This window comes from Botryllus schlosseri, chromosome 3, assembly GCF_051294905.1.
Source record: "Botryllus schlosseri isolate E-star chromosome 3, Bs_hap1, whole genome shotgun sequence".
Taxonomy (NCBI): Eukaryota; Metazoa; Chordata; class Ascidiacea; order Stolidobranchia; family Styelidae; genus Botryllus; species Botryllus schlosseri.
This window is the reverse complement of record NC_137238.1, coordinates 4,371,281-4,397,805: the sequence shown is the minus strand read 5'-3', so window position 1 is coordinate 4,397,805 and position 26,525 is coordinate 4,371,281. Positions and strand designations below refer to the sequence as shown.

Sequence of the window (26,525 nt, the reverse complement as noted above, 5' to 3'; positions counted from 1 at the left end):
ACCATTTTCTGATAACTCGAATTGACTCGATTCATTTTCTCAAAATACGGAAACGAAACGACTCGACTCGATTGGAGACAATCTGGGTATTGACTCGACTTGGACTCAAGTCATTGTGCATGACCCGAACCTAGTCATATGACTCAAGACTATAAAACGGCCACGACCGACTGGTCATTGTAATTTCGAAGAACAGTACAGTGACCACCCTGTGGTAAGTTCGTCTACTGATCCTGGTACTTGACAATGCGACAAGAAACTGCTCAAAGTGAGGAAAATTAGTATATCATAAATCCAAATCATTAAATTTCGCCAAACAGTGTTGACTTGAGTGTGACTTGGACTCGTACTCGAGTCATAATACCATGACTCGGACTCGATCGTCTGCTTGGTGACTTGGACTTGAACTTGACTCAATGGTGAATTGAAAATGACTCGACTTGACTCGAGTCAAAACTATGAAAGTGAGATTGACTTGTGACTCGGAGCCTCTTGACTGGGTTACAGACCTGATATATAACATAAGATAAGATAACCTGCTGAAGCTCATTGAAATTTAGGACACCCATTATGTTCCGGCAACATTGCACCAAGTTTACCATGTCTTTTATCGATCGGGTAGCTGTTTACTAAAAATAAAGCAAGGCTAGCGATCTCTCTGACTTGAATCGATGACGTTGGAATATTTCGTCACAGTCTGAAAATGTTGACTTAAAAATATAAGATAAATACTTTCACTAGAGGCCTTGTTGTGATAGATTCGGCACGCGTAGGAAATATTTGATTGGGAGGCCGTCGCTGGCCTACAAAATTGTGTTGCGAACTGCAGCACATCTGAACTAATTGAAAAAGGGGTGGGGGGATTTGTATGTGAAAGAGAAATTTCAAATACCATTTGAACATACTTTCAGCAAACAAAAAACAGCCATAAGGAGTATACGTTCGGATATAACTGGTTAACTAAATGACTGTTCGAATATGAACAATTTGGGAAATCCGTTAGAATTCCAAAGTCGAATTCCCCCCTAAAAATAGCAAAATTCCCCCCAAGGGGGGAATTCCTCCCTGGTTGGGAACCACTGAGTTAGATCATTGTGGTACGTTGAGCATAACACCATGTATACCTGTTCGTTTCATTTGAATGTTTACGATTCACAATGACCCGACAATGGGCCGTCGACAACGATAGGCCTATAGATTGGCTACAAGCTGTAAAATGTCAAACGATAAGTTCGCCGACAGTGCAAAATCTACGATGCAAACGAACTGCAGGTTGTAAAACATTTTTGACTTTGTAAACAATTTTGACATATTTTGACATAACGATACAATTTTGACTTTTTTGACATGTAAAAAAAATATCGCCCTAGTAATCACCTAATCGTCTAATGCAAAACTGCTAACGTTTTTGATACTTTGATATATAAAACTGGATCGCTACCATTATAGATACAGGCAAATGTGTTCCTACATCGTTCTTAATAGCAATCAAAACAAACGTGCACATAGAACAATCAGAGCAGACTACTGAAGGCATGATATATTATATTAAACAATCACTTTGAAATATGTGATATCAGCTCATTTGAAAACTAGAAACCGGCCACGTGTTAATAAACCTAGCATCTCTATAGTGAATAGTTCTGACGGCAATGTCATAAAAAGAAAATAGTACAGCGAACAGTGTCATTTAGGACTATTTTCGGCTTATACAATATTAAATTCAGAGTCTTCTGTGCAGTCGTGCAGTATTAAGCCGAGCTATTTTGTAATATGTTATGTCACAAGTTACAGGATACGGAAGACGCAGTGTTATATCAATTGAAATGATATCCTGTGTGCTTGTGCTATTCTCAGTTGAACTATCTGGCAGAACAAAATCAAAGGCAGTTGTAGTATGATTTTATTGGCAGGTAGGACTCCAATCCGCCGTCGTGTTTCCTTTTACGGCGGAGTTAGACTTGTTTAATGTAACAATCAGTCCATCGCGGTCATGGTAAAGGCATTCCCCATACTGGTATAATCCACCAATCATTCGGTCAGTCAAAGATTGATTCCAGAGTTGAAATCCTCCGATATCGCCGTGAAATCCTTGGTGAGGATCTCGTGGTACCGGCGTAGATTCATTCTTTCCCCCATCTAGATTCTGGCCCAAGATCAAGAAACCACCTCCTCTCAACGTTTTAGGAGCAGTTTCGTTGAAATCATGCTTTGATGCGTTGATGTGCAAACGCAATGAGGCTCCAGATTTAACGATGCAAATGTGCGTACGATTCCGATAATTATTGCCATTGCCGTATGCGGAAGTGCTATTATGCTGCTGTGATCTGAACGAGACTTTAATTTTTCCATTTTTCAACCAGATCACAAAGGTATTGCAGGATTTGTCGCCAGGTACACAATAGCTGACGATTGCCTGATTGCCTGACCACGATGACGTACATCGAATCCAGACGCAGACGGTAAAAGATGTCATATCAGGCACAGTGCCGTTGTATAGAATGTAGTCGCTATGATTTGCATCCTTGAAGGTGAAGCGAGGGGCGTCGTATGCTGTAAAGGAAATGACAGTGATTGCAGGATTCTACAATTTGATTCTCAAAACATGGATAGTCCCGATTTGACCGACTTAATGTGCTTGATTTTCGTATCGGTTAGGCGAATAAGATTGAAGTAGGACCGATATCTCGAGCTGATGTCCGTCTCCGTCGACACATTGTCATCAGCGAACCCATGCCGACAATAATCGACATGTAGAATGACGCCAATAATCGAAGTAGAATGATGCCATCAACTCTACCAGTGTTCCAAGAGAGCCCCTCTTTATTACTTTATGATCGAGGTATGAGCGCAATTGGAGGTCACATATAATTGTAACTGCGGCGAACTTGTGTTCCCGTAACTACAATATATGATACTGGCCTGGCGAGCGAGGGTATAATCCACACCTGCGACACCAATGGATTGCGGGTTCGAGTCCGACCGAGATCGATTCCAGAATTCCTACCTAGGTGTTAGAGGTTTATCTAGGCTCCTCCTCGCCAGCCCATCCGTGTAAGCGGTGAATTATAAACCCTAAAAGTGCGCCGTGCTACAAGTCGGCATCTACGGAATAAAAGTGAAGAAACTTGATCTGGTGTAAATGACCATTGTAGTCGACAAAACACTATTTCGGTAACGGTAGGGCTCTTGTAGAGAAACGTGTACATTTAGTACACAATCAGACATATCAGTCACTCAAATCAAAAGGATTCACGCCAGGGTCGTTATTCACTGCATTAAGTCATATAGAACGTAGACTTCTAATTGTGGCACGCGATCTGTGAATCTGCGAAAATCTGATATATAATTAGATCCCTTTCATTATGAATCCGAGAGTTAGTATCACATGGCGGTACAGCGATAGCAATGTATTGTTCATAGCGGCGATCCCACCGGTATGTTCATTTATAATACAATATTAATAATGACTTAAACGCTGAAAAAGATGACTGATATTTACCTCAAATCCTACTACAGGATATCTTTGAAATATAAATCAGAATGTCAATTACAGTCTAATGAATAAGAAGTAATTTGTATCCATTGTTAATGAGGTTGCAATTATCCGTACTGCATTTTCTGTTAACACACCAAGTCATACGATATTCGATTCATCACACTGTCAATGTCTTTTGATACTTCATCATAGCTGTGTGCATTGAACCAGCAGTATAGGCTATGTTTAACGTTGTGTAATCAGAACGTACATGCATTCGCTGAAATCGTCGTTGTAAGGTGATTGCTTTCAGTTGTAGCCGAGTTCTGTGTATAATGCAATACTGTTGTGTTTTTCTCGTGGCGATGGACGTCGGTGTCGATCGAGGAGATTCCGCTAGTCTGATTTTGAATAAAATCTGTCAACCGCTGCAGGCTTCCTTCATCTGGAATTCGGAAACAAAATACAATCGGCTCTACAGTACGTACGAATCAATCAGCTATTTCATTGACCTTTACCTGGAAAATTTTACCATGAAGAGTAGTATATCGTTGACATATCTGCAGTGTAGGGAGCCTCGAGCCATGACTTGACTCAAGTCAGACTCCTGTCAAATATTTCGCGTGACTTGACTTGACACGAGTCACTTTGCAAAAATACTTGACTTGAGTCGGTGTTTCAGATTCTTATTTGACTCGTGACGCATAGCGAAATTTTCGTGTCAATTTCAAGTCATCAAGTAATCGATGTCGACCCAATGGTTGAACTGTTTTCGATGCGGTATGCGGCCTGTGAGAGCGACCAGTCATTCAAGGATTGCGCAGACTGATTTTCGTGAGCCTCCATTATGTCGCAAATAAATTGACCGTAAACCATAACAGCTTACGTTAACTAGTGGCAATCTATATATGTTCAATATCTGCAATAATCCCCAGCAACTTATTTCTGTTCTTTCAACTGCTCAGTGCTTACCCGAACCTTTTGTGTGATTTTGTTTGTTTGTTTTTGGGGTATTCATGGTGTTTGTCGACTACTATGGTCATTTACACCAGGCCGATATTCTTTTTATTTTCCGTAACTGCCGACTTATAGCACGGCCCACCTCTAGGCTTTTGTAAGACACCGCATACACGGATGAGGTGACGAGGAGGAGCCTAGGTGTGATTGAAAACGAACGGATATTGTTTATAGTTTATATTACTAATACATTTGTTGCAAGCTTCAATTGTATCTTATGGATGTGTAATTGGGATGTGTATTGTATTGCATCATAGAAGTTTTTTCCAACTTTTTGATATATCCTGCTCTATCCTCTATTTTGGCTGATTATTATGGACTGAGGTTACACTACATAGTTTACCAATTACATCCGAGCTAGAGATGTACTGCCCTTCTGCTTCCATTCGTAATTTGATTTAGAGAATATCACCTCGATCTGTGCTTCACACATGTTGTAATATGCATTAACTTAAATCATGGATGACTTGACTTAACTCGAGTCATCTCCAAAAATCGAGTGACTTGACTTGACTCGAGTCTACTCCAAAAATCGAGTGACGTAATACAACTCGAGCAACCTTGAAAACGTCAATCTACGACAGGTCATTTTGTAAATTCGCTGGCAAGAACCTTCCCACATATAATCAATATGGCGTTTGCATCCCCTCGACATGTGTGATGATGTGTAGGGATGTAGTGAACTTCCGAAAGGTTCAGGTCCGTGTGAACGCGAACCTTTTTGAAAGGTTCTGCGTGAACGCGAACGTGAACCTCGTGACGTCACGTGATTTCATATTGCTAATTCACACCAACTCGGGCCACATACCGCTACAATGCTAGAGTACATGTTGACGTTTTAAACATCGTCAAATGTATCAGCTGGGGCAATCAAATGATGTAATAATCTCATAAAATTGATATCTTCCGTCAATTTGCCAAAAATTTAGACGAGGACTTGCGAGGGAATATAAGCTCAAGCTTTAACTGTCTAGGCCAGACCGGACAATGTATTCAAAGTCCGAGTATGTACGGCCACGTTGATATTGAGCAGAGTGTAAAACAGGTTTCCATACTTGCTACCGATATTACCCCATTAACAAGTTATGCAGCAGTAGCCAACACCCCAATCGCACGAATTTTTTTTTTTTTATGATATAATAAACGTATGTATTCAAGATTGAGATTGTTTACATCAGACAACGATGTCAACTTCACTGATTTGCCGACCACCTACATGTAGTGTATTTAGCTCTTGATGTTGCATGATTTCGGCTAAACCTCGGAGCAGAGAGTCACTAAATATTCGAGCACACTTTTGTAACAAAGCAAGTTCAATTTTTGTGATTGTCAAGGTGCATGCTCGTTTAGTATTGATTTTGTATGCTTCCAGCGCTACACATGTAGTGGCCTGCAGTTGGAATGCAATAAATTTCAACCAAAGATGTTTTAATGAAGTAAAAATTGTAGTATATGTCAAAGGTTCACAGTGCAGAACCTACCAAGGTTCGTTTGTAAACGTGAGCCTCTAAATTTCGGAGGTTCACACGCAAGGCGCGAACGTGAACCTCACGTTCACACCATCCTTATATGTAAGTGAAGCCTATGGAAATATATTCTTCGATTTACTTCATTTTCCTTGCCATTTCCCGACATTGGATGATCAGTTAGTTAACGGTAAGGCTAGCCTTTCCGAAATGACACACATAACTATTTTAAACTACTTTTCTTGGCTCATTGTGGAAAGATTTTGCTATTGTTTTCTGGCATTGTATCTGTTGTCCGCGGAATGAACTCGACAAGACTAAAGTAACAAAATTTATAGGAAGTTGGCCCTGTGAACATATAGCCTATAGCTGCATCTCATATAGTTTTGCAATATTGAAATGGCAGCAAATAGAACAATATGGATAGTAAAGAAAAAGACCGCCATAGCATCAGAATGCGATAATAACTGGTATATCAAACTAGCTTCTCATCGGCAACAATTTTTATTCTATTGCAATATCATCAACGAAGCTCATTGGCAACAACGTGCATTGGGCATTAATGATTAGTTAGCTGAATTAGGAACTTGACAGCACCTGTAAATTATTATACACGATAACGATTACCTTGATCACGCCATCAACCGCTCTATTGAGAGGAGTACTGTAATTCCATGCAAAAAAGTCGAAGGAGCATTGTGAAGTGAACTAACAACCATAGATGTCTATCCATCTACCATAATCCTATACTTCCAACCGTCTGGAAAACATATGGTGTCTGTGGTCAGTAAGTATTACGTCACAATGATCAAGATTTCCCTGACAGCCCAACTGACCCCCCAACACGCAGGGACGTTCTTCCTGTATTTCAATAAAGTAATTTAGGCTAGGCTGCTATTGTAGCTGCATGGGAAGAGCGACACAACGATTGCAAGGCCGCAATAAATAACCCACCTCTAGATCTACTGGAACCCTCGAATCGGAGAAAATATCGTCCTTGATGCAACCCCTGAAGCTTCAATCAGAATAGGCAACGGCCATGAATTTGACATTGGCAAACAGTGAATTTGGTTTTGAAACTAACTTTGCTATATATATCCTTTATATTGCCGGTTGCTCTTAATAAGAGGTACGCGAAAATTTCTTCAAGTCAATAGAAATATTAATGAACTGTTAAAAGCCAAGCAGGTACTGGATAATTATCAGGACACTAGATTATGCGTCAGAAGAGACCCTTAATTCTCTCATTTATGTGCCTTCGAGTTGACTTTGATCAATATCCACCAATCTACTGGTAGACAATTGCAGGAATTCGTGTATAATTTGAAAATATTTTGTTGGTCAAAGTCATCTATTCGCCTTCGTTATTCGATTTGGTTTGTTTGTGACGTCATATGTGCTGATGCGATTGCTGGTATACAGTGATTCTACGCAATTTCGAACTTGTAGTCGATATGCCGGTGACGTCACATTTGTAATACGATATGCAATGTTCATTCAAATTCTCTCATAGTTGCTGACGATTATCCCTACCGATTGTCAGACGAAAATATTCGGAATCACTTGAAATAAAGACAAATGTTTTCTTTTAATGACTTTACATGGACCTCATAAAACTAGTCAAGCTTCACAGCTCAAGATCTGTGCTCTAGGCAGAATCGTATCGTTGCTGACCTCTAGGTTTTCTTTGTTTTGTGTTTTTTCTCCAGTAAAATGGTCATTTACACCTCGGCGACATTTTTCATCGTGATCCTATCTGTCAACTTGTAACACGGCCCACTTTTAGGGTTCTTTGGGACTACGCTTACGCAGATCAGGTGGCGAGGCCGACCTCCAGATTGGTTTTGCTTATATCATTTTTCTATGAATCGCTACCTCTCAACGCATGAGTTTATAACGTAATTTCGATGCACGCAATGATTGAGATATTCAACAAAACTACCGTCACCCATCTCTAAATACCGAATATCATTCCCGTCTACGATTTTTCATCCGCTCATTCTCCGTTGGGGAGCAATCTACACGTTTATACCTTCTCTTCATATCTTTGATATTGCATAAGTTGGACTCACCAGTTGGATCCTAAAGAAAACAACAATATTTACATGATTTACCGAAACAGTACATATAAAACGGCAATAACTCTTCATTACAGTTTTTATAGCGAATAATACAACAGGTATATATTGCGCAGTAGGCCTAGTTCCCAAAGCATGGGTTATTGCCCAAACTTGGGTAGGCGAATTGTTTTTTGAGCTTGCCTGTGGGAATATTGTATCTGAGATGACGAAATAAAAATAAATATAATTGAAAACTTGACGAAATCACACAACCTTAATATATGTATATCATGGCCAGTCTTCAAGAAACGTCAGACAGTGCTTGTACTCATTTTGCGTCAAATTGCGTTACAGTTTGATCAGTAAAAACACTGCGATTGTTTGTGTCGCTGTAAACCGTGTTGGGAATAGGGTTGCATTTAAAACAAACATCAATTTAAAACAAACATGCTTAAAGCAAGGCCCTAAGGCATGACGTCACCAATATTCAATTGTGACGTTATAATGGATTAGCATTGACAATTGAAAATATATTGTAAATATAGCTCCTCTGACGAACATCTACGTACTATAGCTGTTTAAGGGATCCAACTATCCTGTCGTATACGTTGGCTACATATCGGGTGGGAATTGTCCGTCGGCTCATACAACATGTGTTGTGGAAAGTATTTACTCAATAACGGCATAATTTTGCAAGTTAAAAAAAACTATTTAAAGAAAAAGCATTAGTTTAAACACTGTTTACGACAGCGGTTCTCAACATTTTTGTCTTTGAGGACCCCTTTCGGACCACCACGGACCCCTGCGGACCCCACGGAGTTTTAGTTCAAATTTAGCTCAATTATCGTGCCACCGTCATCTGTCTTGTGCAAATGACTGGTAGGCTTAGTGATAAACAGCAGCAAGTTGCCTATTCTTGAAAGTACGACCATACTATTCATGTAGCAATCGGATTGGCTTTTATTACTTCATCGCGAATTCTGCAACTGAAATAATTGAGTTACGTAGTAGTGTCTTGAAATTTCGCGCCTTCGATCTGATATTGCTGGGGAGATGCCGTAGTGGTGTCGATAAGTGCCTACGAATCGGGCGGCCCGGCCGATTCCCGCTGGAGGTTTATCTGGGCTCCACTTCCCACGCCGTCACCGTTCTTACTGCGACAAAAAAGCCCAGAAAAAGGCCCGACGACAGAAAGCACTCACAAGGAATGGAAAGAACTAGAAAGGGCCGCTGCTTCAAAAAGATCAACATCGAAAAAAAAACTGTGACATCGGGCACTCTAGGCCAAGGTGGATGCCGGTCTAAATAGATCACAACTGCGTGTCGTTCGATATCCCTATATCTGTTCATTACATCGCATTGTACATTGCGTGAGACTAGTTCAAATGAACAATATAACTCAACGATTATTACGATTACTATAAACGGGTGCCGAAAATCCATTGGCGAATGTAATATTAACGAGTAACGCTTCCGACGACACATTTGGGTATGATCGCAACAAATATGGAACCAAAATGAACTAACCAATTTCCTTAATAAACATATAACACTGAGCCTGGTCATTGCTATCTCGCAGCTTATTTTGAAGTTATTATGGTTATATATATATCACAGGAAAAAAATGGATTTTTGTAAACATTTCGAAGTCACCGTGATTGAGCTTACACTGCCAACTTCTTCCACGGTCCCCAACAAAACAGAAAAATGTTTGTATCGGATATTTGCAATTTAGCAATTAAAATGAGTTTGCACAGTGGGATATTTCATTTCAAACTGCCGTTCTGTTGATGTGAGCTCTGGAGTTTTACTAGTAATGAAGCAAAACTGCCCTGTGATTTTCCGAATTTGAAAATACATAGTAGGTTATCAACTGTTTTTGAGGCTTCGCGGACCCCCTGAAAATGCTTTGCGGAACCCCGGGGGTCCGCGGAATCCCGGTTGAGAACCACTGGTTTAAGACATGTTTTAAAAAAGTGATTTAAACAACCGTTTGTTTTAAATGTAACCCGAGTTGGAACCACTGAGCTATAGGGTATATTATTGAGTCAAGAGAAGAAACATCTCGCTGAGCTTACTATGCTGAATTCTTTGCAATATCCATTCGATGATACAAATTGATCTGTGCAAAACATGCGTCACGTTAGTAGTAACCCCAATAATACATATGAAGTTGCTGATCATAATATAACTATTGCTTCCGCAACCTCCATAACTGGATCAGCTATGAATTTGTGTCACATATTACAGTATACACACAATGGCTTCCCGCAGTAATAGGGCTACTATATCGTTTAGTATAGTTCAAATATGATTGAAAGGTTATCAAAACTGATTCCAGCGGCAACAAGAGTCACTCCGGAAGGCATACATACCATCATGTAATAGACTAAACCTAAGAAGCATATGATAGCTATCCCACAGGCAAATGAAAAGAAATAGAATAAAAGTAACTGACAGCGTAACACTTTTATGGTGGATTCAAGCAAGAACTTAGGTTGCATTTACCGTGTCGCCTACATGTCATATTTATACCGCCGAACCGTCCATATTGCCGGCTATGTTCTAAATACCATGATACTTTATGTAACAAAGTATAGTCAATATAAAATATCGTACTCACCTCCGAGAATAGCAATCGCAATTATCCAGTTGAAGTTTATGTTCAGTAGAGACAGCATTTTTATTAAAAGTATATACTAAATGCTGTGTTATCATACGGCGTCTGATGCTATGTATAGCGTTCGTTCATATCCTGTAGCACTTCTAAATGCGCTGACGCGAACAATAGCCTATACTGACTGCTTTATCTGCTTCCTCGGTGGAATCAGAGTGTTGCCATGACGTATATCATACATACATCACGGCCTGTTGAACTTCATCATTTAAAATAACGTCTCAGCTAGCCTAATAGACATTTCACGTAGAACGGATCCGCGGAGATTGCTTTGGGTATGACTAATGTTGTGGGATGTTATTAGCTGTGACCTTCCAGTGTGTATGGCTTACACTGTTCGTAAATTTGATATTCTGCTAATGTTCGTATCATGGCTTAACCAGTCCGCCTGACCTATATGTCATGTTCATGATTGTAAATTATTTGCTGTACTTCGACATATGTGCTGACTTCGCAATGGATCAATGTTCCTAAAAGTATTCCTGAGTGGTTAGTTTACAACAATTTTGAAAGACAGACTAGATAGGGTACTCTCAAACTGTGTACCGCGTGCCTATAGGGGAATGCGGGTTTATTTTCGGGGGCACACACGAGTAACTTCATTTTTCGAACATAGTGATTTGTCCTCGATATGTGTAGAAGCATTTTATATTTATATTAACAATAACTATATATGTTGTGGCGAGATACCGTACTGGTATAATCCTCACCTGCAGCACCAATGGATTGTGGGTTCGAGCCGACCGTGCTACAAGTCTGCAGCTACGGAATAAAAGAAAGAAAATTGGCCTGGTTTAATTGACCATAGTAGTCGGCAACCACCATCAATACCTCAAAATAAAATCAACTATATATTGTAGAAGCGTATATATAAGGAGGCATAGTTATGATGCTGTCAGCAATTTCTGTCTTCGAGGTAAGCCAAAAGTAGAGTCAGCAAATCTGTGAACAGATCGTTCCGCACAGATATAAATTTACATCCGCTTCTAAGAATCGGCACAGCCGCCTTTCATCCCGAAATCTACCAAATGGGTTTCGAGGATGATTAGCTTGAAAAAATATAGTCAATGTTTTTGACGCATGTACGACGTACGTTATCATAAAATGATTGTTTCATTTGTTTTACTTATACAAAGATATCATCTCCACAATTCTGCGGTCCCTATGTAATTAAAAAGGTTAATAACCCCAATTTAGTATAGTGCGGCCCGCAAATGGATTCAGATGTGGAATGCGGCCCGCGAGATGTTATAGGTTTGCCCACCCCTGTCCTAGATAAATCTCAAATACGAGGGATTCTGTAGTCCAGTGATACTCAAATTCGGGTCAGCGGTCCTTTTGGGGCCGCTAGACAATGTTTCATGGTCGCGAAGTACGCGCTAAAAAGTTCAAACGAACCAGAAAGTACTGGAATTATGGATTTGTTTAATATAAAAATTTCCAGGTAACCTAATTATTTTCCATACCAAAGTGGGAAAAGGCCCAAAATTATTACTTTAATCAACATCTAGAGCATTTTGATGCAGACTAATTCAGATTGCAATTTTATTCGCCCTTCATGCTTTTCAGTGTCACTACATTTTTGGATTTTATTGTGTGTATATGCGCACTCAGGGGAAAAATACGTATACTTGTACAGTAATAGGCCTCACCGTATTCGCAATTATGAGAGAATGGCATGAGGCCGTTGGTACGCTTTAATGTAGGGGTGTGCTGCTTGCGGATGCATCATCGGCCTTTCGGCGCTGACCACTTCAGTTCGAACACACCCAGACATTTGAAGGTTTCGCAAACATGCGACTCCATGAAGTGAGCTGGCAAGTGGCGATAAAACCGCGTGGTCCAGAATGATCTAGGTGCATGTTGGCCGAAACCTTCGATATTGATATGTTCAGGGACCGATTAGTCAAGTAAAAAAAGTTGCACTTCAAGCGACTAGAATATAACTGCACATTGATTTTCCCAAACACTGCTGGTAGCTATTTCGGCTTGTTCGTGAATCACGTAGTACCGCTGTTTCTGACGCGGATGTATAAAGGGTATTATGGAAATTACCCGGGGAGGTAAAGGGGGTCTGACAGCTTCGTATCGCACAGGTTATGTTGATCACCCCAGGTGGGTCAAGACCAGCCTTTCTAGGTTGAAAGTTACTTGGAACCAGTTGAATGTGATTGGCGATATTATGGTTTCGCGTTCAAAAACGTAACCAGTCGAGCTGATCGCAAACATTCGCTTCTCCCGTAAACATTGCCACCATAAAATCCGAAATGCTGTTTTGTTGATTTTGGAAGGGACCGCGAGATATTAAAAATAAATAGTAACCGTTTCGTGAATATTTATTTGAAAGGTTTGAGAACTACTGGTGTATAGTCGATCCGTCACTTACTCAACCCATTAGTGTTGGAGCAGCAAAACATGAGTACGCAGCCACGGAATGTTGTGTGATGGTGATAAATACCAAAAGTTTACGGCTTGTTTGACTAAATAGGGCTGCGGCTTCCATCGCCTTTCATAAGGAGTTTCACATATAAGCGTATTCTACAGACAAAAATAAAGTACGCGTTTGGTGGGATCGAGTTTTGCTCTCAACACAAAAGCACGATAATCTGATATTCCAAGCCGCCACCAAATGAGTGACTTTACCCTAATTTATAATTGGTTCTACGGATGAAATCATCATGCATTTCACTTGTATTCAAGCTATTACTATAGCAATATTATTACCGAGATTGTTCCATACAAGGTTATGTAATTGTTCGATACCAAGATACACATATGACTGACTTAGTGACTATGTTGTGGCACCTTGACCCCGGTTTTGCCAGAAAAGGAGCTCCTGAGTTATGATAGGATTTAGCGACATCTACCGCCGATATGGTAATTTACCGTTGACCTGTGTCTGTTGCGCGCGTCCCTTTATTCTTCCCACTAAAGAATAATCGAGAACATTTTCAGGATCACCTATATCTTTAGATTCACGCAAAATATCAAGCCATAGTTCAATGTCTCATCCCGTGAAATATCTTTGTACTCCAGTGGTTTGTTCAATAATACTGTGGACCTGCGTCTGCTCTGCACGTCTGTTTAATGCTCCCACTGAAGAAGAATCGACGATCTCTTCCCGAATTACTTATATCCGTAGATAAGCGCAAAAAAAGCAAGTTTCTTGTCTCATCCCATGAAATTCTTTTTTTTACCCCAGTGGTTCGTTTAATAATATTTCTGCAAGATCGAAACCGCATAAGTTAGCACTACAAGTAGATGGAAAGGGCTCACGTTAGTTGGTAAAGCCGGCAAATCAAAAAAGAAGAGGTTGTCAATAACGGAGCACTTACACTTTTTGAAGAAGATTTTTTCTATATTATTGCATTATTTCATTAAATGGTTATGATTTCTTACTGCTTCTACTTCTATTTGACTGTTGTCAGTATTTTAAGAACAAACATACCTAAAATACTTACTTTTCACCCACTTGAAAATCACCAATTCTACTTGAGTAAAAATTGAAGGCGTTAGTTCTACTTTTACTTGAGTACAGACGATGACTAGTATGGCCACCTCTGAAAAAAAAGCTCTTAGCCTATAAATATAGCAATTGTTGGAGGAAAACATTGTTCGCATAAGATAGAAAAAAAAGCGTAATTGTTTGCCTAGTATTGACACTTTCTACCTTTGTAAGCCACCGGATTGAAAGGGATATAGGTTTTCGAATATTCAAAGTAAACACTTTATGCATTCAGGAGACTCCAATGATTTTCGGTTAAGTTAAAAAAGGCAGCTGCTCTGGGCTATCGTATCATCTCTCAAGGCCGAATAACCAACCTTCTGTCCACCATTTTCTTCTTCAAAATTCAATATTGACTCCATTTACTTACTACTGATCAACAAAATCGCAGCTGAGAATCAAAATCCATTTACCTGTGCGTATTTTTTGCTTATAATTATAAATATGGTGTAAGTGACATCTATCATTAATGACGAAATCTATTCAATACTGTTCATACACTAAATCTGTTTTATTCAAAAGTTGCATTGATCGAGAGAGGTATTCATACGATGTGAAGACAGTACAATTGCATACACATTTTGTACATACAAAAAGTCTTTGATGATTTGGAGAGCCGGCCAGTTAAAAATAAATCTCCGTTAATATAATATGCTGTCCAGTTCCGATGCCGCATCACATAATTGATAACCATCACTGACATATTGACGCGTTGTCCTGGAAACTGTTACACCATTGTCATTCATCTTCGCATCACTAAGCATAATACCGTGTTAATGACAGTGCTTCTAATTACATGTAAAATTCCAATCTGTAGTCACGTCGCCTTTAATGATGGAGTTTCCGCTGTGGAAAGTGACAACGGATTCGTTTACGCAGCTGCATCCGTCGGATTTAAACAAGCCTTTGATTTCTCTTGCTTCCAATGACCTATTCCAGAGACGAAGTCCTTCAATTTCACCGTGCAGCCCTTGGTCTTCATTTTTCGGTGCTCCTGCAACTGATCCATTTACGTATCCATCTTGATCTTGACCCACTATCAGGACGCCCCCTTCAGGCATCGCATTGCTGTCCATTGTCATGTTGCACTTCGAAGACCCATTGACGTAGATGCGGACCTCATGTGACGATGCCAACACACACAAATGTGTGCGGTACCTTACGGATGCCACGCCTTCACTTTTCGAGTTCTTAGAGTGTGCATTCACTCTGATCTTCCCGTTTTTCAACAAGACCGCAAGCGTGTTGCATCGTGAGGAATTAGGCGCACAGTAGCTGATGATAGTGCCGTTGACAGGGATTTCTACGCCATGCGGTCGAACCCAGAGGCACGCAGTCCACGAGCTCATATCTGGCAGAGTGCCGTTAAAACTGACATAATTCAGGTGTCGTTTGTGCTTGAATGTGAAGATCGAGACGTTACATCCTGAAATCGAAAACGCATTTATAAGGCAAGCAGTAAGTAAATATACTAGGGTCGACATCAGTTATGACATATATGCGCGTATCAAAACTGTAAGATGGTAATAACAACAACATGCCTGTGCTGTAGAAAGGCACGTTTTCCTGATATTCGTCGGGAGCTATCTCTCTTCGCTCCGTTTCGATATGTGTTTCAATGGACGTCTTCTTTCTTTTATGCTCTTCGATGTCATTTTTAATCGAGATGGGACTCACTTTGTCTAAAGAGATACAGATAATTTATTGAATACAATGTTATCATGAAGGATGATGAGATTGATCACTGATCAGTTAGCCATCTAAGATAGCTGGATTTCTTCGAAATAATAAATTCAACGGTTTATTAAATTTTGCACCCCCCTTATCGCCATATCACACAATACAAACGGGATGCTAGCAACTCCAACAGATAGTTCGATGGAATGGATGGTTATGATTGATGATGAGAGAATTGTAAAATATGAAGTTCGGACTATAAATAGAGAAATAAGTATGGACTAGAAGTGCGAAACGATTTACAGTTGACCGTTGCATCGCGCCCTCGTCGGTTGCTTTCACGCCCCCAGTTTGGGAACCACTGTTTCCGATGCTCTAAATTTAAAATAGCGTATTGGAATTCATCGGAATGATGTAGACTGCGTTACACGGAAAGTGATGATACGTCTGTTTGCTCCCCTGATGCTGTCAATGAAGCCACAGAACACACAAATGTTTCTTATGTCATAATGCCTATTTCTATAGAAGACTTTATTGGCAATCAGAATGGCTTCCACTGTCAGATTTTGTTTTTGGTATTGAAAAGGCATATTGGTTGGTTACGAAGAAATGTATATATAGTCAGAATTATCACATTTGTAGCAAAAATTCCGTGACTTTCTGAATCTAAATTTTTGCGTTGTTAGGGGCGGTCTGCATTCATTTCTGGATAGCTGACAGAATGGGAAAGCAAGGTAAGTCGCAGCTCGTGGACTCTGTCCAGCGCTCATATATGGTGGTAGTGATATGCATCGTGAGGAATTATGCGCACAGAAGCTGAAGATGGTGCCGTTGACAGGAATTTCTACGCCATGCCGTCAAACCCATAGGCACGTAATCCACGAGCTTATATCTTGCAAAGTGCCGTTATACTAACATACTCGAGGTGGTCATTGTGCTTGAATGTGAAGATCGATGCGTCATATCCTGAAATCGCATTGACATTCGTGAAGTAAGGAGTAAGTAAATATACCAGGAGCTATATCAATTCTGACACACATGCGGATATTAAAAATGTAATATGATAATAACGACATGCCTGTGCGATAGATAGGCACGTTTTCTTGGTTTTCGTCGGGATCTATCTCTCTTCGTTCCGCTTGGATATGTGTTTCAATCGCGACTATATTTCCGATATGCTGCTCGATTTGCCTTTTAATCACGATCAGACTTTCGTCGTCTAAAAATTCACAAATGCTTACAATATCAGCATGAAGGATGATCACAGATTCGTCACCATCGCAGATAGCTAGATTACTTTGAAATGTTTGAAAAATGTTTATCAACTGCTACAATACTATTAGGCGATCTTCATTTGCAAAAGCATGAGAATTATTCTGAATGTTTCTCTCTACACCAGGGGTGGGCAAATATCTTTCTCCGCAGGTCAAATGAGAAGCATAATATATGTTGGCGGGCCGATTCAAAATTTTTAACTATATTCTGTGGTGTATTAATTTTATTTCTAAATTGAATTACGTTAATAACCGCTGCTCAGTGGCTGTGTTGATATCAAGTAATGAGAAAGTAATGGTTAATTACCGAGTATTAATATTTGTTTGCCGTCATAATTCGAAACAATATTAAACATGATACATTTGAAACTCTCCTTCAGCCCCTATTCACGTTTTTCTATTAAGACGATGAAATGTATTTACTACAAAGCTTGTCGTCTTGGTCGCTTCCTTCTGAGCAGTGTGCAGCTTGGTGACATAGCCTTGTTGTTGAGCGCAGCTTGCAATTTGTCTCAAATTCACCCTCAATTGACGGAGTGTCTGTCTTCGTGTTTTTGTCCAAAGACCGACTTACATTATACTCCTTAAACACAGCGATCTGCTTGGCACAATCTACAAAGACGGGTTTACCGCCGACTCCAGTAAACAAACATTTCATCCTCCAAACCTTCTTTACATTGCAGCTATCGGCTTTCTTTTTTTGAGACATGCTTGTGGGTGCTCATCCTTAGTGGGTGATGATGTCTCATAGTAATCAAGAGCACTGATTAAGTTGCTCTACGAATTAGGGATTTGAAAACGTATCAACGTAGCAATTTGAAGCACGGACCTTTTTATTTTGTAATGTGGCAATGGAAACAATGAACGTTTGAACCAAAGTATAAGGAAAGAGTGACGTCTGGTCACTTTTAATTGTTAGGGCATACTTTGCGACATTGACTAAATCTTGAATCTGAATCACGCATGCGAGGTATAGCTTACGTAGGCTGCGTATTGGTGGCACAATAATGAACACGCTTCAAAGTAAACGGATTTCCGGTTAAGTTTATACAACCTATGGTTTTAGTCCACGCAGCAATATTCTGAGGTAGTTTTTATGTTATGTATCCCAAACATATCTTCGCGCGTCACTCAAGAATCGCTTCACGGGCCGCATTTGGCCCGCGGGCCGCAGTTTGCCCAGTTCGACTCTATACCTTGGGTGTCAAACATACGGCCCGCGAAGCAATTATGAGTCGTTTGAAAAATGCTTGTATTATCCAGCACAATTTTAACACATGTGGAGATATTAGTATGAAATACCTCAATTAAGTAATCCCGCAATACAGCAAATATTGAGCCTGTTCACTGGCCACATTATATCCATGCGACAGTGGTTTTGTAGTTTCGCTTTCCGTTTGGAACATGTCGGTGAAATTGACGAGACGGCAACAATTTCACAATGTATTCGGATTTTTATCGAAACATTTAACAAAATCTTGATATTGATAGAAGCAAAACCACCAGTGCGAAACCGATGTAGCTTACATGCAGAATATAATATTGCGAAAGAATATAATTCAAATATCCGTGGTCACAGTGCCGTTCCACTTCTGACTCAAAACCTCAACGGATTTCCGAGAATAAACCCCAATTACGATTTATGCTAAATGAACCAAATTCAAACGTCCTCCATTCCGTTTAATCTCATGTATTTCTCACAACGCATATGCAGGGCTAACGCCAGATTACGTCTACAACGAAATGGGAACAGGAATATGCCAACTAATATCGTCATTATCGCCACTGTTTATGCGGTTTATATTCTGTATTCAACCGGCCTATTCTCCGTATTTTTGCCAAATACCTTTTGTTTGCGATAAAAGGTGTTGCTGGAATAGAACTGTTGTTCAACTGCTATAAAATATAATGCTGAATAATATAGAGTATTTAGGTGACAAACAAGGACATGGATTTTGAGGAAGTTCCGTCCACTTGATTCATTACGACTATGACCGGAAATGCGGCACTAGGCTACGTAGGCTAATCGAAATGCCGCCGTGAATAGCAAAAAGGTTAACCATCCCTGCATTATAGAATGTGCACTATATTACGGTAAATGATGACCGGACATATCTTCGTATAGACTGCACCTATTTATAACGTTACTAGTTATGTGTAGTTTCCCGAAGATACATCTTTCAAGTTCGAAGGCAGGCACCTCCGAACGACTGTTAGACAACTGCTCGACTGCATATAATGTTTGAAACAACTTACTTGAGTACTTCTCGAGCCTTCTATTATACTTCAACCCTTCAAGTATTTTGACATGTCATGGAAATCATTAATTTCACTGGTGATTTAGTCTAAATATACGACGTTTAATACACTTCTACACGAGAAACAGCACTGAGTACTTCGACCACCCCTCCTTACGACTCGCGACCTTCTTCATGCAGTTACATTGCGAGAGTATAGTGTGCATAGTAGTTTGTGTTTTATTGACATAAATACCAACATACTTGTAAGTATTCCGTCACAATATACCATACGCGTGGAATCTACAATGAGGACCCGTATCAATGTAAAGCTGGGATTAAAGGTAATCAAAATCATGTTTAAATACACAACTATCAGCTTCCTATTTTAGGGCTTCTTTGAGAAAACGATGCACTCTTTATGGTAGAGACATTAACTCGGGTAAAAATATAACCTATGTTTAAATTTTCGCTCTGTTTAAAGCTTAAAACCCAGGAGTGCGTAGCTGTAGCATTAGGTAGTGAGTTACAGATAGGCTACCTATGCAGCTTGCGTGAGCGACCATTCCCGCCTTTGCATGCCATATGAAGTATCGTGACAAACTAGGGCATAAGTGTTACCAGCGTATACTCACGAATGGCCGGTGGTGTTACAAAGTCACGTCCCTGCACATTGTTCTTCATTGTGCTTTTCGATTCCAGAGAGCAATGTGGTTTTACATGGCATTAATTATGGGGACAGACATGGATTTTATTGCGGTACACGCATTTTTCCTACTCAGACAGATAGATCCATTCGTTCTTTCAACTCGTCAAGACGAACAATTAGCTGAGCTGTAATTCACTCACCTGGGATATCCTGTTAAAATAAGTGTTTGTCTCACGAAATGGACGGACAGTAATAGCACTTGACAAGATCTTATTATGTGGCAGCATTTGCTCAACTTACCGTTTGAAAATTTACTGTTTTACACGTCTCAGACGGGTCCGCGTCCACTGCAATAAAGGCGTGTTACTAAGGCATGATATATAGGCTATAGAGTCAGATTTACAAATATGTCTTCTCAAAAAGGTACTATATTGAAATAGATCGATTGATTATTTCACTGTCGTTTAAATTTGAGGTCCGTTCTGATTTGACGTATATTTGACGTACAATTATATTTTCACAGGGTATATTTTGTCAGGTTATTGATTTTGTTGAAATCGCCAACACTGAGTTTTGCTACAGTGCCTTGGATACGGATCGAAATGAATATATTAAGCCTCATAATGTCAAGCAACTTGCCAATAAATGCAATCTTTTAGTGCAACTTCTGTGAAAAATAAATGCATCATTCCTAGGATTTGACTGCAACAAAAGCTTTCCTTACTTATCACATTAGCACTCTTCACACGCAGGCAACACCAGAAGGTGCTATATAGGTATGGGTGACGAATACATAGACGATATATCAGCTCTGCACTACATGTTAGCTGTTGCAACTAAACGATTCATACTAAACCGTCGGTTTTTGAAGTAGCTAGCGCATTGTATGAATTTGCTAGGATTATCGGATTGGTAGCTAACAGTAGGTGAGGCATATCCATCTGTACCTCACCCGGTCATTGTTTCTCTGCGCTGCCGTTGTACGTAACAATGAGGAATTTCATATTATTTGGGTACTTTGAGAAGGTTCTGGTGTTCTAGCGTTATCATCACTTAAATGTTCCGTAATAGCATTCGATTAATACAAGGTATTACAAATTCTGAGCTGTTTATAATAAATTTCGCTGTGACAGGTGAACCTTCGCCAGTCTGTGTTCAACCTGTGTCTCACAGCCCCCTTTCCGCTTTATTTGTGAACAAGAAATATGTAAATTTTGTGATTTTGTATGTTAACATGTTTCAAAATCAGTCGTTTATGAACACCGATTTAAGATAAACATAGTTATTGGTGTTACAATCATTGAAGATGCGGTGACACTTTCATTTATTGATTCTGACAACATGTCGTGCAGTGCCTCATTGCCTCTCCTGACCGCACTTCACTCATGGACACGATCTTGTCTAGAGTTCAGCGACGCTTACAGAGTTATGGTAATATTGTAAACATTATCATTTGTCCACGGTATGTAAGTAATCAATAATCAACAGCTAACTATATTACCTTCCCAAACTAATTAGTTTTGTAGCATTCAATGAATGAGCAACTTCTTCATTACACAAATGCAACTACTAACGTTGCTATGGCAATTCATATGCCTAAAACGATAAAATCTCAATGTTTGCTTAAGCATTCTTTAAATCGTTGCATTTTAATAATACAAGCTATATTATTGTAATTCCTTACCTGTATGAAAGACAATCGCTGCAATGCAAGCGTATATTCTTGCACCGTACGCCTTATCAACCATTGTTGCCTAACTGCATGCGCTGTTTGTTCGACTTCACTATATTCTTTGTAACGGAATCCCGTACAGAGCTACATGTGAATGCCTTCTGCTATAACATACCATCCGCATTCATAATGTGGAATTCAGTCAAATTTTTTTAAAAAATTGATATGACATCGGTCACAACTTCCGAAAATTCTATTTACGATCGTGCTGTGGCAATCCCGAATCGATACACACAGAAACCTGATGTCACGGGTCACATCAAACGAGATTTGAATCATGCTGTGGTCGCTTCGGGGACACATAAAATCCGTTAATGTAAAATTGGTATAAAGCGACCTCCATTTTTATCTTTCAATAATATTAAAGCAGTTGTTTTATTATTTGATAACGCCAGGGGTCGGCAACCTTTTGTATGCAGCGCATGTGTCAATGTCAAAATGCTACCATCCGGCGTGACAAATAATTTCAGTGTCATCGTATTCATAGTTTCAAGAGAAGAATCCCACCCACAGATTACCTGAAACTGGCAGCGGCATCGGTTACGCCAATGGTTCCCAAAATATGAGTATACATTTTGGTCACTAGCGCACCCCAGCTATCGCCATATTTGCTTAATTTATTGTAAACAATTTATTCGCGCTAAAATCGATATTCTGTGATGACATTGGTCGTTTCCAAGTCCACTATGTTCGGTACCATCCCCAATAAGTGACAAGCGCACCAATCATAAAAAATGTACCAACCCCTGCATCGTACAAATGTGTTCGATCCCAGTAAACACAGTACAGACCAAAGATGTAGTAAGACGAGCCCGATATAGTAGATATTAGATCTCGGCAGGTCGTAGAAAGGGGGATTTTGTGTCGACTCAATTCAATGTCTTTTCCATGTCCTTCAATAATGTAAATATTATGCAGATGCTACAGCCTTTAAACATGGTGAGTAGAATGTAGATCCTACATTAGAAGAAGATCCTGATATAATAACCTGTTTTCTACCACTGGGCATAACCTGATCACGGCTGCGTACAAACACACACACCACATTATCTACTACACATTAATCACATTTGCGGTAATTTAATTCAAAACGAATTGGCAAGTAAATAATGCCGGTGTAAAAAATGAAACGAACGAAATTACTTGTAGGGCCAAGTAGCAATGAATGAAACTAAGAGAACAGTCAGTAATCAGGTTTCATCGTCTGATGATGATAATCCCTCTGGCGTTTTCTTTTCAACACCCTGTAGAAATAAAATGAAAATGACGATTATTAGCTAAGACATTCGTGCTGCGAAAATGGCAGAGGTAGCGAGTAACGAATGACTCCTACATTTTTTTCACCCATACTTACTAAAATGGATTTGATTCTGGACTATTTCCACTCAAGTTTTCAAGTTTTTATTATTATATTTTTTATTATTATATGACTAGAGAACTGACTTCAATCGCCACTTCTACTTGATTATCAAGATCAACGATGACTACTTCAGCAATCTTTGAAAACAGCCACCAACACAAAAAGAATTCTTGACTAAAATTTCTTCACATTCCGTCAAAAATGATCAATTCAACAATCCAAATGAATAAGTTATTTGGCAGCTAGTTGGAGAGATATATACTCAAGTCTAGAAAGTGGAATGATACTCTGCCTGGAAAGCTGAATGAAGACCTAACAATATTGTGTACAGAGAACAAAACATTTGAGTGGCGGCACTGGTATAGACATTAACAAATTATTAGAATTGACAGCAAGATAACCAGCAACACATTAAAATGAGAATTAGTGCAGTTTCTTAGGCTGTAGTGATACTCAGCCAGTAATTGACCTAGCAGAGAGCAAAACGTTGTAAAAAAAGCGAGCGAAACCTCCGACAAATGATACGATAAAACATTAGAATCGACAGTATTACTAGAAGCAGAATAACAATCATGAGGGGTTAGAGAACAGAAGCCCGGGAAGTGACCATCAGAAATTACTGCATACTGGCCGAACAAATCCATGACCACTAACAAATGGTCTTTCAATAGTCAATATTGATACCAAATGACACCACCCCTATTTCACCGCAACATTTAGCAAATACAGCGCTGGAGTCAACCTTATAAAGCGCTAACCAAACGCCCATTAGTTTTCCCACCTACTACTTTGCGCTTCGTGGATGGAAATACGCATTAAAGCGAATGGACGCGACTTGTCACACTCTAGCTATTTCTGCTCCCTTTTTCTCTTCCTTCCTCTTGAGGAGAGAAACAGTCGGCCGCGTTTACGGATCGTGAATTCCCGGCTTAAGGGTGATTCTTCCTCCAATGGTCAGCACCTTGAAAATTGAGAACAATGTTGCAAAATGCATGACAATTTGAAAGTTACATCATTCTAATTATTCCAGTTATGGCCGTGAATCGTTACAAGTGCGGTAACCATAAGAATTATTACTATACTTCCACTACAAATACAATATATTGTATAAAATAATTACTCATTCTTTTACGTTGATCGAGTCCCAAATGGATGAAATATGTCAAAGAATTTGCTAAATTTTTTTGTATAATTTGACAGATTCCGAAACCTTCTCAAAGTGCACCTCTCAAAAATTTGATATCAAGACTCCCAACATTTTACAATTCGAAGTTGGATGGCTTAACCAATACAAGGGAACAGTTTGTATCGCAATTGACAATTATGTAGAGAACGCTGCGAGACATGTCAGTAGGCCTACCCTAAAACGTTTCTCTGACATGGACATTAGGGTTCTTAAAAAATGACTTTTTTTCCTCAAATCGTTCTTGCTACTTGATACAATTGTTACGTTACCTAATTCAAGCCTACACACCAAATTTGGTTCAATTCCAACCAGTAGCCGCATTGCTACAGGAAAAGAAAGTTTATATTTATTACATAAAAATGAATAGAAAAAATTTGAAAATTTTCTGTTCACCCCATGAAAGTGTTAGGTTATGTAAGGTTATGTATAGAAACGATGTTCATCAAATTTGGTTCGATTCAAACAAGTGGAAGCGGAGTTATTGACATCGAAAAATTCGGATTTTAATAAAATAGTATTTACGGTGGGCACCACTATAATAAATAATTAAAGAATTGTGTCACGCTGTCATACAGTTTTACGCAACCGTTGTTATGCACTGCATTGTTGCTGTGTTCTGGCTCCATTGATGTTATTTCTAAATTCGACATTAATGCGTCATAATTCTCCATCTGGTTTTGAATTCAACTCTGTTTTGCTTCCTTCATGGTGCCGGTAGCTCTTTAATAGGCACGCGAAAAGTTTTTCGGGTTTCAATAACGTTTATCATGAAGGTACTTTTGAAAGCAGTATTAAAATTTTGTACCACCAACCCGTTATTTAATTACTATTTATCTTCAAAGTAAATGCTCATTGCATGAAGCAGGGTTGTAAGACTCGAGTCAGGATTTTCTGTTGACTCGACTTGACTCAGGTCATCTTCTTAAAGTACTGAAATGACTCGACTCATTGCGCATGACTTGAGACTCAGACGGCCAAGACCGACATTTCATGATTATTTCAAAGAATAGTACAGCAAATCGCTATTGGGATTTCGTCTATTGATACTCTTATTTGAAAATGCGGCCAGAAACTGCTAAAAGTAAGGAAAATTCGTATATTATAAATGCGACCCACTCGATATCACAAAAAATATATAAAAAGTTCGTTTAACAAGACTTAAATTGGAAACTGAGCAGCTAACACAATGACTCTGGCTCGAGTCATAATACCATAACTCGGACTCGGCCCTCTGCTCGCTGACTTGGACTCGGACTTGAGTCGGTGGTGAATTGAAAATGACTCGAGTCAAAACTATAAAAGTGAGATTGACTTGCGACTTGGAGCCTTGTGACTTGGTTACAACCCTGGCATGAAGCCTCAATAGTTATATGAGTGGGGTGACTAGACAAAGAACACAGTGACATTTGCAGCATATCATGAATGTCTCTTACTATATGTGATCTTGTTCAAATGGAGGTTGATGAAAGCGTATTTCCCATTCTTTCCGACTCTGCTATAATTTCACCAGACTGGCAACCTTCTTCATGATGCTTTTTGCTGACTGACCAATATTGTCGCCGCCAACGGTACGAGTGCAAATGTCTGATATGTCAATATAGGAACAGAATTAGTTGACTGTTCATGACCGTCCACGTTCAGAGTTGCATCTCAAAGATGCTAAAATAAGCCTAAATATAATCAAAGCAATACGATCGTCCACTTTGACTGACTGAATTTCTAAAAATAATAAACATAACACCTTGATAGCTTCCACATCTTACGTTTTTATATACCGTCTGCTATCGGCAAGCATTTGAAAATAACAAAACAGATTCAACATACCACATCTCTTGCAAAGGCTTTTGCTTTCATTCAATATGTCATCAAACTTCTTTAAATCCTCCTTTGTGGTGAGTCGCTTCGATTTATCATATACAATCTATGGCGGAATAAAAGTTTCGGATAAGTTCTAAAACGAACACAATTTTCCACACAAAAGTCAATTGCCACACGAAATGTCAAATGCTACGGTCCCATTTTACAAGGTATGGCGAGGTAACGTATTGGTACCCTCCATTATAGCTAAACACCAATGAATTGCGGGTTCGAGCCTGACACGTCGACTCCATAATTCCTACCGAAGTGTTGGTCGTTTATCTAGGCTCCTCCTCGCCATCTGATCCGCATAGCCATGTCTTAAAAAGCCTAGGAGTGGGCCGTCCTAT

The 26,525-nt window shown here is 39.5% G+C and overlaps 4 long non-coding RNA genes across 5 annotated transcripts in view; all 4 read right to left on the bottom strand.

The window, feature by feature from the left end:
• LOC145436631 (uncharacterized) overlaps positions 1 to 26,525 on the bottom strand; it is a 98,443-nt gene that overhangs the window by 70,625 nt on the left and 1,293 nt on the right. The gene's annotated exons all lie outside the window — the stretch shown is intronic.
• On the bottom strand, positions 1,461 to 11,046 carry LOC145436612 (uncharacterized). 2 transcript variants are annotated; one of them, XR_013914337.1, is made up of 4 exons: positions 10,645 to 11,046; positions 10,100 to 10,143; positions 3,750 to 8,043; positions 1,461 to 2,553 (listed from the first exon to the last, which is right to left on the bottom strand). It is a non-coding gene; the product is annotated as an uncharacterized LOC145436612 (long non-coding RNA). The 2 variants fall into 2 exon arrangements; XR_013914338.1 differs by having other exon boundaries at positions 3,750 to 3,917; positions 10,084 to 10,143; positions 10,645 to 11,004.
• On the bottom strand, positions 15,893 to 22,004 carry LOC145435634 (uncharacterized). The gene is made up of 3 exons (XR_013913921.1): positions 21,725 to 22,004; positions 20,341 to 20,387; positions 15,893 to 20,250 (listed from the first exon to the last, which is right to left on the bottom strand). It is a non-coding gene; the product is annotated as an uncharacterized LOC145435634 (long non-coding RNA).
• Positions 23,842 to 26,234, bottom strand: LOC145436617 (uncharacterized). The gene is made up of 3 exons (XR_013914346.1): positions 26,143 to 26,234; positions 25,752 to 25,902; positions 23,842 to 24,093 (listed from the first exon to the last, which is right to left on the bottom strand). It is a non-coding gene; the product is annotated as an uncharacterized LOC145436617 (long non-coding RNA).